This window comes from Pan paniscus, chromosome 5 (genome assembly GCF_029289425.2).
Source record: "Pan paniscus chromosome 5, NHGRI_mPanPan1-v2.0_pri, whole genome shotgun sequence".
Taxonomy (NCBI): Eukaryota; Metazoa; Chordata; class Mammalia; order Primates; family Hominidae; genus Pan; species Pan paniscus.
Window position 1 is genome coordinate 64,070,623 of NC_073254.2, and position 12,686 is coordinate 64,083,308.

Here is a 12,686-nt window from a genome sequence, read left to right on the forward strand (position 1 = left end):
AACTTCTTCTTTTTTTTCTTTTCAGCATACTCTCTTAAATTGTATAATACATAGCTTAAAGTTGTTCTTAGAAACAAAGACAGGTAAAGCCTTGTTATAAATAAAGTTTCGGTGCTGCAAAAGAAATAGTACTTGAATATAAAATTTTCTTTTTAGTTCTCAGCAAGGCAAGTTACTTCTATAGAAAGGTGTGCCCTTACAGATGGAGCAATGGTGAGCCACACTAGGACAAGGGAGGGGAAGGGGTTCTTATCCCTGATGCAACATGGCCCCTGCTGCTGTGTCGTTCCCCTATTGGCTAGGGTTAGACTGCACAGGCTAAACTAATTCCAATTGGCTAATTTAAAGAGAATGACAGGGTGAGTGTTTTGGCGGGAAAAATTGTTATGACAGAACAGGTAATCGGAATGAGTCAGGATGGAGCAGGTAATCAAAAAAGGTTGCTTTACGAGGAAGTTAAGTTTAAAAGTAGAAGGCAAAGAATTGAACATGCTGACATACTGATTCTTTGAAAAGAAATTCAGAACTTATATCTAACAGCCTGAAAACAAATCAGTTTTCACACCACTATCTGTAATTACAGTCAATAATTATAAACTAATCACTCAGATTTAAATTTAAATCAAAAATGACAAAAATGTTAAGAAATAGGTCATTCTCTGAGTTGAGTTTAAAATTTTTAACCAGATCATCCGATCAATGTAAATATTATTGCCTTAAATGACTGTAGAATAGGTAAGGCACAAACATGCCAAAAACATTCTTAGAGGGCCTGCTAGTTGACTTAGGCCTCAGGGTTCTTCCTCAGGAAGAGAGGCTTGATGTTCTATGCTCAGGCCTGAGATTACAAGGGTGTGGAAAGAGTAAGATGGGAGTAAGGGGAGATAGTATTTTCCTGACAGCTGGGCAATAACAAAGAAGAAAAAAAAGAAGAAGTAGAAATGAAAGAAAGAGATGCTTTCTAGTGCAATGAAAGAGGAAAAAGAAGAGAGAAAGGAAGAATGTTTAAAAAAAAATGAGGTTGAGTGTGGTGGCTCATGCCTGTAATTCCAGTACTTTGTGAGATTGAGGCAGGAGGATCACTCAAGCCCAGGAGTTTGAGACCAGCCCATGCAACATAATGAGACCTGATTAAAAAACAAAACAACAACAACAAAAAACCCCAAAAAAACAACTTTACAAATTGGCCAGGCTTGGTTGTGTCTGTAGTCCCGGCTACTTGGGAAGTTGAAGTGGGAACATGTCTTGAGCCTGTGCCGGGGTGACAGAAGGAGACCCTGTCTCAAATAAATAAATAAATAGGATAAAAAGGAAAAAATGAGAAAAGACATAAAAAAAAATTCTATATTCACAGATAGCCATACCATATGTCGGGGCTCAGAAACAAATACCCTAAAATGAAGACTACAGCAGCAGCCTCAGAAACAATAGTTTTTCTCTGAAGTTCTCCAGGCCTCCTGCCTCTCAGTCCCATTCTCCTCTGAGATTGGGACTCCTCTGAGATTCTAGTGGAGTCCCTATCTCTCTTCCCCAAAGAAACAAGAACGCCTTTTCCTGAATGCCAGCCATAAAACCTAAAATTATTCCGTGTAAAAACTAGCCATAATGAAATTATCTGACCTACCTTGTTTGACTGTAGGTCATAAGACCTCCATTTCAGAAAGGGTCCTGCCTCATACTCAGAAGAAAGGAACGCTACATAGAGAAACCAAGAAAAATCTAGACGGACAGGCCTTGATGGGTGATACCGTTTGGACGTTTGTTCCCCAGGTCTCATGTTGAAATATAATCCCCAATGTTGGAGATGAGGCCTGGTGAGAGGTGTTTGGGTCTTGGGGGCAGATCCGTCATGAATAGCTTGGTGCTATCCTATGATACTTGTGAGATCTGGTTGTTTAAAAGTGTGTGGTCCCTCCCCCCTCTCCCTCTTGCTCCTGTTCTCACCATATGATGTGTCTGCTCCCCTTTCACCTTCTGCCATGAGTAAAACCCCCCCAGGCCTCACAAGAAGCTGAGCAGATGCCGGTGCCATGATTGTGCAGCCTGCAGAACCACAAATCAATTAAACCTCCTTTATTGATAAATTACCCAGTCTCAGTTATTTCTTTATGGTGATGCAAGAACAGACTAACACACTGGGTTTTCCCACTTAGTCTGTAAGCATTAGATCATGCCTTTTTTGTCCAATCATATTTCTTCATGGCCGTCAATACTTTGTTAAACCTAAGCATAAAAATGGAAATTTCCCCTGTAGCTTGCCACCAGCAACATAATAAAAGGTGCGAACTTGAATTCAAATTCAGATCTTTTTAGTGTCAAAGGCCACATTCTTTTAGAATGTTGGGTCTTCATTCTGAGGGCTCCAGTGTATACATGTTCAACAAATTTGTATGCCTTTTCTCCTATTAATTAATCTGTTCCATGTCAGTGATTATTTTTTTAGCAGGCTTTTAGAGAGCCAAGGGCCTTGGCATCCACACACATATATGGTATCTTTAGGTTCATGAATATTCGCCACACATACATACACACATTCATCCTAAAATCACCCCAGAGTCTTTCAAACAAATGGGTGGGAGTATGTCTGGATCTTCACATTCGTTTTTGAATTTTACCATATTTTTCTTGCCACATTCTTCTTTAGTGTGAATATTAACTTAAATTAATTTATATATAAATATGCCCCATAATCTATATAGCTTCAACATTCAGTAGAATCTGTCAGATAAAAAATAAATCCAACATAGTAAGGAGAGGCTTTAACTCCAAAGGATTATTGGCAGGGAGGAAAAGGGACTATTGCAACAGAGTAGGAGAGACTCTTGAAATATGGAAAATGCTAAGACCATAGGTCTATTACCGTCTTAAGGGTTTGGAGAGGTATAAACAAGGCCAGAAAGAACTGGCTTTGGAGAAGCGGCATAAAAGAGTGGCATGATTGGAGAGAAGATCAGAGAATATTTCACTATGGGGCAGTATATTCTCAGGAGAGGTTCTATGCTGGTTAGGCTGAGGGTGAGCCAAAGTTCAGCAGCCTGTGGGGAGGAAAGAAGCTTAACCAATTTGGTTAACGTGCATTTTTGTTCAATTGATAAGTAAAAACAAGTAGTTCAGCTAAGCATTTATGCAGTAAAGCATAGAAATTTGGAGGGTCTGTGCTTGGCCTTGTCATAGGTAAACAAGGGGGTATCTGTGAGTCTTGTCTGAGTCATGTAGGGAAGGGTGCTTTCTTGCAGTAAGCCATTTTCTGGAACACAAAAGGGTGTGTGTATGGTGGCAGAGGGAATCCCTTTAACCTTCACCATTTTCTAAGAGCACAAGGCTCAGGTAAATTAAACAGTGTCAAATCTCCGCTATTTAGTATTTGGAGTGTTAATTGAAAAACTTGTTTAAAATGAGAAAAAGGATTTAGTGAACAAAGATCCACACATATGCATTTATTCAAAAACCTTGTATTATAAGACATCTTGGTGTGTTTTACCACAGGATAGACAGCTTGGCTTAATTCCAGGAGTTTAGTAAAATGCATGTCAGTAAAAAAAACAAAAAACTTTTGTGTGCTGGTTAAAAAAATGATAAGACCATTTTGCCTGATTTTGCTCACTTCAGACACATGAATTTTTAATATCATTGTGTATAAACATATGATGATATCTGAAAGGAATATATTACCCTGGATTTTTGAAGATGTCTAATGGGCTTGAACAGAGTGACTGAACCTACAAATCATAATGTGAAATTTTACAATTCATTATGTGCATGAATGGTCAATACACTAAAAGGAATGCATTTTGTGATCTGATATAAATTCTTATTTCTTTTCTTTTTTTTTGGTGGTGGGGGGACTGTGGGCAGAATCTTGCTATGTCACCCAGGCTGGAGTGCAATGGCGCAATCTCAGGTCACTGCAACCTCCGCCTCCTGGGTTCAAGCGATTCTGCTGCCTCAGCCTCCTGAGTAGTTGGGATTACAGGCCTGGCTAATTTTTGTATTTTTAGTAGAGACAGGGTTTCACCATGTTGGGCAGGCTGGTCTCAAACTCCTGACTTCGTGATCCACCCACCTAGGCCTCCCAAAGTGTTGGGATTATGGGCGTGAGCCGCTGTGTCCGGCCTAAGTTCTCATTCCTAGCTCACTAAAAAACTAGTGATTTTAAACAAACAAACAAACAAACAAAGTGTTTCTAGGAGACTAGTTTCGGATTGAACTAGATTCTTTGTAGGTCAGATCCTAGAGATCCTCCTATGTCTCCCAATTGTTTCTTCTTACACTATTTTGCTTTAGGATATTTTGCCCTGAGATTTTAAATTTAGCCTTCATTAATTAAATAAATAATTTAATTCACTTATTCAAAGAATAGTGGAGAGGTGTGCATCAATGAATGTGTGTTTTGTTTTTCTCTATTATAAACTAAATCCTGACTGTTTGCTGGTGAAGTCAACAAACAGACAACCAGGATGTAGTGGAGCATCATAACAGCTCACTGCTTATGTGCTCTGGTCCCTACATACTTTTCCTCCCTCCTTGGCAGCATTTTATCTGTAAAAGAAGTATGTTCTATATGTTTTTATCATGGACATGCAGAACTCACTTTGAACTGAAAAATCACTTTCTGCTTGAAATCAAGGATAAAATGAATTTCCTTAACGCATAACACATTAAACATCCACAATTATTAAACCACCAGTTTATGGAGCAATACTTTTTAGTCATTTTATGCCCCATTTTGTGTATATTCCACTGGAATTTTGGAAGAAAGATGGCTAGGAATTTGTCCCCAGCTCACTCCTTCAAGAAGAGTAAAAGACTCTTCCAAAGTAAAATAGAGCTAATTCCGTAATGCAAGTCCAGGAAATAGAATTCTCCCAGAGTGATAGTTCACTACTCTTTATTCCTCTGCCCAAAATGGCAACTCTCTTTCTTGCTCTTCTTCTCTCATTTTTTCTTTTAATGAACAATTCAGTTACATAGCCATTGAGTTGGGTAGAACAAGGTAGGTGTCCACACCTGGTGATGAGGTGATGTGATGTTGAGATCACAACATGTTGGAGCCTGAGCAGTGTGAGGATTGTGTGCATGTAAAAGGGCTGCTCCCTGGGGAGAATAAGAGCCAAGAGGCGTGAGAAGGGTGACCACAGGGAAGAGTGGTCTGGTGTGCATTGTCATAGCCTTGTGCAGGGTGAAGTGGCATACACACAGGGGAAACCCTGGTTATGGAGCCTGATTGTGGGTGGTGTGGAAGCCATCTGCATGGAGAATGGGGCAACAGTAGCGATAAGAGATTGGCTACATACAGGAGCTTGATCAATTAAGTAATTATAGTAAGGATGATAGGAATCTGATTTGTCGCTGTTGGAGAAAGGAGCTCCAAATACAGAAAATGAGAAAACCAGAATGAATCTTTGAGTGTTGGGTTAGAATTAGACATTTTGTGCAAAATTATAGGTTTTGTTTTTTGTTTTTTGTTTTTTTGAGACAAGGTCTTGCTCTGTAATCTGGCCTGTTGTACAGTGGCATGAACATGGCTCACTGCAGCCTCAAACTCTCAGAATCCAGAGATCCTCCCACTTCAGCCTCCTGAGCAGCTGGGACCACAGGCACACCCCACCATGCTTGGCTAATTCATTTATTTTTGTAGAGATGGGGCCTTGCAATGTAGCCCAGGCTGAGCTCAAGCAATCCTCCTGTCTTGGCCTCCCAAAGTATTAGGATTACAGGTGTGAGCCACCATGCAGGGCAACAAACCTATGATTTTGGATAGAATCAGTTCTTTTATAACATGACATGCTGATTACTTAAAATCGTTGTGCCATGCAGAATTATACAATAAAACCCACAGGGCTTATGATAAAATAATATTCAAGCACAAAACTCAAATACTTCATTACTGGCACACACACAAAAGATTGAAACTTAAAAATGATAGTACAGTTTACACATGTGAAGTGGGTAAGAAGTACATAAATATTATACTAAATATGTCATTTTACCTTGAAAAGGACCTGAAGTTTGATTGTGGAAGTGGGGAACAGAAGAATTGCAACTTATGCAATGGTGGAAGAGGTTTACTTTAAATCAGACAGAAAGCTGTGACATTAGATGAGATGGGTATAGCTCATAGCACATGAGATGAACTGAGGTAATATAGAGATTTGTGCATGTGTGTATGTGCATATTTTGTGTCCAGGCTTGGTTCAGCTGGATGCAGTTTTCTGTTTTCATCTTGTGTTTCTTGTAAACAAAATAATGCATAAGCAAACACAAAATATATGCTATGCTTAATTTGTTCCTTAATATGCCAATTGTACTGAAACAGATTCACATTTTCAAAACAAGCATTATAGCAGAACTCATTGAATATTAAAATATATAGATAGATATAGAAATAATTGTAGATGCACATATATGCCTTCAGAGACATTTATATTCCCTATCTCTCCAACTGAGAAGGCTGGAGAAAGGCAACATCCCAATAGCAATGAGGACACCTAGCTTGCAGATCTCAGACTGTAAATACAACTAAAAGAAATCAGAGGCCAGGTGCGGTGGCTCATGGCTGTAATCCCAGCACTTTGGGAGGCTGAGGCAGGTGGATCATCTGAGATCAGGAGTTCGAGACCAGCCTGACAAACATGGTGAAATCCTGTCTCTACTAAATACAAAAAATTAGCCAGGCTTGGTGGCGGGTGCCTGTAATCGCAAGTACTCGGCAGGCTGAGACAGGAGAATCGCTTGAACCCGGGAGGTAGAGGTTGCAGTGAGCCGAGATTGCACCATTGCATTCCAGCCTGGGCAACAAGAGCAAAATTTTGTCTCAAAAACAAACAAAGAACAAACAAACAAACAAAAAAACAAAGAAATTAGGAATTGAGAAAAGAGCTAGAACAGGAAAAGGATAAGATGAGCACATCTCAGAAAGACATAGGAACCAGCATGAATAGACTTGCACTGGCAAATCTGGGACAATTTCACCGTCACAACAAATGTTTTTATAATGTATTGTAAATAATTTAATAAAATTAAAAAATCATGAATCTATAGGGATATAAGTTAATAAATGAATGCATTGAAAGATTAAGGAGGAATGGGACATTGACATAGGGATGTGGAAGATTTCATATTGCTTTCACACAAAATAAAATGAATTATAAAGATAAAAACAAGAAACTTTAAAGCGGAGAAACACGCTCTCCATCAATGATTGAAGTGAATAATCATTAATAATGGAACAAGTTCAAAAAGAATTCCACCTGGTAGGATGCAATTCAGTATATAGGCTCACTTTTGTGATATTGCTCTTAAAGTTGTATAACCTAAATCTAATCATGGGGAAACATCAGCAAAACCCAGAGTGGAGACCTTCTATGAAATAACTGCCTACACTCTTCAAAAGTGTCAAGGTCATGAAAGTCAGAGAAACACCAAGGAACTGTTCCAGACTGAAGGACTAAAGAGGCAAGAAACTAGGTATAAAGTGGAATCCTGAACTAGATCATTTTGCTATAATGGAAATCATGAAAACATTTGGCAAAACTTGAATGGGATATCAGGATCCGATGGTTGTTATAGACTGAATTGTGTGTCCCACCCCATCCTCAAAATAACTCTGCAGAGTAGGTATTATCTTTTTTATAACTGAATAAAGAGGCTCAGAGAGAAAGTATTTTGTCTAAAGATACTTAAATAGTAAAAGATTAAGAAGGGATTAAATTCAAGGCCAAAAGAAGGGAGAATGACTTTGTTCAAAAGAAGATTTGATATAATTTATATATATATAAATTATATCATTAAATATATATATATATATTTTTTTGAGATGGAGTCTTGCTCTGTTGCCCAGGGTGGAGTGCAATGGCATGATCTCGGCTCACTGCAATCTCTGCCTCCTGGATTCATGTGATTATCCTGCCTCAGCCTCCTGAGTAGCTGGGATTACAGGTGCATGGCACCACGCCTGGCTAATTTTTGTATTTTTGGTAGAGGAGGGGTATTACCATGTTGGCCAGGCTGGTCTCAAACTGCTGACCTCAGGTGATCTGCCCGCCTCGGCCTCCCAAAGTGCTGGGATTACAGGTGTGAGCCACTGAGCCCAGCTTGATGGAATTATACTTTCTATCAAATTAATTCTTGGTAGTGTCTGTCTGGTTAACAAAGCTAGGGTGCACTATAACTGCTCTCATTTATGTTAGATGAAGCTGGAATACATACTATTCTGAGAGATTTTCAATGGACACACATCAAAATAAGGCCAATATAAAAGCCAAAATTATTAGTTAGAAAAGACTAGATTTTATACTCCTAAAATAGAAGGGAACTTAGGTCTGGAGTTGGACAGGGATAGAGGTAGGTGGCTCAGGAAGTAAAGTGAAGAGTGGAGAGATCTGATAGTTCATGGGGTTGCTAACTCCTCCCATTTGCTAATCTCCCCAACTGACCTACTCCACGTTAGCACTCACACTCACACACAAATAACTTCTACCTTCAAAAAGAGAAGAAGAAATTGATTGAGCAGACTTTCAATCTTTCATTTCATGAGCAGGGTGGTCTCCAGGGAAAAGAGTATCGGTTTTATTTTCAGTAGAATTCGTTATTAATCCAGTCTCTGCTTAGCTGTATGCTTTCTTTATGTCATTTTGAATTTTTTTCTGGCAAGTTTTCCTTGAGTGGCTGAATTTGATTTAGGTTCTTGTCTCCTCCTATGTATACTACTCTGTGTTTGCTACCATAATAGAACCTGTCAGTATAGACACTTTAGTATGTCACTGATACACCAGCTATATTCTAGGGTGACTATATCTATATCTATATCTATCTATATATATATCTCATTTATTCAATAATAATTCATTGAGCACTGGCTAAGTTTGACTCTATAAATACAAACTCATATAAGATAAAGCTCTTGATATATATCCTAGAGATATATATCTCGGATATATATATATATATATCTCGGATATATATATATATATATATCTCGGATATATATATATATATATATCTCGGATATATATATATCTCGGATATATATATATATATCTCGGATATATATATATATCTCGGATATATATATATATATCTCGGATATATATATATATATCTCAGATATATATATATCTCAGATATATATATATCTTGGATATATATATATCTCTAGGATATATATATATATCTCTTGGATATATATATATCTAGGAGATATATATATATCTCTAGGAGATATATATATATCTCTTGGATATATATATATCTAGGAGATATATATATATCTCTTGGATATATATATATATATCTAGGATATATATATATATCTTGGATATATATATATATCTTGGATATATATATATCTCTCTTGGATATATATATCTAGGATATATATATATATCTTTGATATATATATCTTGGATATATATATATATCTTTGATATATATATATCTTGGATATATATATATATCTTGGATATATATATATCTAGGATATATATATATATCTCTTGGAATATATATATATTCTAGGATATATATATATCTAGGATATATATATATCTATATATATATATATCTAAGATATATATATATCCTAGACATATATATATCCTAGATATATATATATATCTAGGACATATATCTAGGATATATCTAGGATATATATATATGTCTAGGATATATATATATCTAGGATATATATATATCTAGGATATATGTATATCTAGGATATATATATATCTAGGATATATGTATATATCTAGGATATATGTACATATCTAGGATATATCAAGAGCTTTATCTTATATGACTTTGTATTTATAAAGTCAAACTTAGCCAGTGCTCAATGAATCATTATTGAATAAATGAGTAACCAGATAAATTTTAAAAAGGGTCCCTTTGCTTCTTTGAGGCTGATTGCCTTGGTTTGTTCAAGTCATTCAATTACTTATCAATTCATCCACTAAACAAGCTTCCCTAAAACATGTGCTCTATTGAAGATGTGAGGGTTACAAAGAAATAAATGAATTGTGTCTGCTCTTAAAAGAGCAGACTTTAAATGAAACATGTAACATTATCGAGTTGTAAAATACATGGAGTGACATCTTTATAGCTTATTTAAGTGGGGAGATGGGAGCTTCAATGTGTCCCTCTTAACCTTGTCCACAATTAAAGTATAGGACCTCTCCTGAGCTGAGCATTAACCAGGACTGAAGGATGTGAAACCTTTAGATTCTGGGAAGACACCAACGACAAAACCTACAGAGAACTTCCCTCCTGTATGTTGGAGGAAAGTCTGGAGGCAGTTGTAGAGTCATGGGCTAAGGATGTGGGTACGGCTGGTTTGCAGAGATTTGTGAATTCCCAGTGGATCATGATGTAGCTTCTCAGTTGAGTGTTCCTGAAATGACAGTGGGTCTTTCTGGTACCCCATAGGTGGCAGGAGGGCTTAGCAGATACATTGAGCTACTTTTAGCCCTGATTCTAAGATAATGCAAAGCTTTAGCAGCTGAAAAAACAAATGAACAAAGAGATTTCCTTTGGGTGCCAATCCAGGGAAGTTCTATTTTGGCATCTGGCAAAACTTTAATCCATTCAGCCAGAGATTACTGTCTCTTCCTTCATTTTTAAGATTTTTGTCACCCAAGGTATCTCAGCAGCTGGAATTTAACCCTCAGTGAATAAACAAAAAGAAAAAGGACAATCCACCTAATGCTTCCAGCACTCAAAGTGAAGAGAATCAAGAAAACACACAAAGTAAGTGGCTTCTAACAAAATGCAGCTACTAGAAAAGTCCGCCCACAATTTTCCTCAGCAGAGTTCTCTTGTCTTGTGCAAGAAATGGGTTACAGACTATGGAAAAAAGGGTTGGGGAAGCCTGAAGATTTCAGCTTTCACCAAACTGTCTGAAATTGCAGTTAGTAATTATGAGTCAATCTTTCAGATTTGGATAACAACAAAGAATAACAAAAACTTCCTGGAATTGATCATGTAAGTACAACTCGAGATTTCTAATCAAATCAACCAATTATCATAAATAGAGTATTAGTTAAAATCCTAGATGTTTGTGTGTGTGTGTGTGTGTGAAGAGATAAAGTATGAAGTTATTTAAGTTTTGCAGACATATTTTGAACTTGAACAAAAATAGCACCCATCTCCAATAAACAAAATTATAAAAGTAAGGAAATTCAAGCATAGCACATGTACGTGCATGCACGTGTGAACACACACACAGATTTGCTGGACCTACAAAAATGGACCATGATTTACAACAATGAAACAAACAAAAATAAATTGAAGAAATAGATGAATGGAACCAATGAAATAAAGATCGGGAAGATCTTGGATAAGAGACCGAGCAGACTTTCCATATGAATAACAAGAGTGCCAGAAAAAGAAAAAATTAACAGTTGAAGAAGACAAAGCTACTAAATAGTAGAAAAAAATGTAACTGAACAGAAGACTCAAGTATTACAATTAAAATGCTTCACTAAATTCCAGGCAAGATAGATAAAAAACATATTATTCTACTGTGAAAAGAAGACCACTATCTCAGAATTTGAAAAATAAGGCTTTATTACTTATAAGAACTGCCTTGCAGGAAGGCAGGAGAGAGTGTTTACAAGCCAGGGAGTGATGATGATCATGAGCCAGTTCCTTGGCACATCAAAATGATAGACTTACTTATATTCCTGAGTATACCCAAGACCCTCCAAGATTTGCTTTATGATCAGCAGTGAGGGGAGGGGGTCTCATTACCCTGGTAATGAAAATGATTCTTTTTAAGGATCAGAAGGGAGAGAAGAGTGGACTTTATAAATGAGCACACTCCAAAACACCTGTTTGAAAGAAGTTCTGATGTGTGTTTAAAAGAAGTCAACTAGGGGGCAGTTCCAAGATGGCCGAATAGGAACAGCTCCAGTCTACAGCTCCCAGCATGAGCAATGCAGAAGACGGGTGATTTCTGCATTTCCAACTGAGGTACCGGGTTCATCTCACTGGGGCTTGTTCGACAGTGGGTGCAGGACACTGGGTGCAGTGCACCAAGTATGAGCTGAAGCAGGGTGAGGCATCGCCTCACCCGGGAAGTGCAAAGCGTCAGGGATTTCCGTTTCCTAGCCAAGCAAAGCTGTGTCAGATGGCACCTGGAAAATCAGGTCACTCCCACCCTAATACTGTGCTTTTCCAATGGTCTTAGCAAACGGCACACCAGGAGATTATATTGTGCACCTGGCTCAGAGGGTCCTATGCCCATGGAGCCTCGCTCATTGCTAGCACAGCAGTAGGAGATTGAACTGCAAGGAGGCAGTGAGGCTGGGGGAGGGGCACCCGCCATTGCTGAGGCTTGAGTAGGTAAACAAAGTGGCCAGGAAGCTCGAACTGGGAGGAGCCCACTGCAGCTCAAGGAGGCCTGCCTCCCTCTGTAGACTCCACCTCTGGGGGCAGGTCATAGCTGAATAAAAGGCAGCAGAAACCTCTGCAGACTTAAATGTCCCTGCCTGATAGTTTTGAAAAGAGTAGTGGTTCTCCCAGAATGGAGTTTGAGATCTGAGAAGGGACAGACTGCCTCCTGAAGTGGGTCCCTGACCCCCAAGTAGCCTAACTGGGAGGCACTCCCCAGTAGGGGCAGACTGACACCCACACGGCCGGGTAGCCCTCTGGGACAAAACTTCCAGAGGAATGATCAGGCAGCAACATTT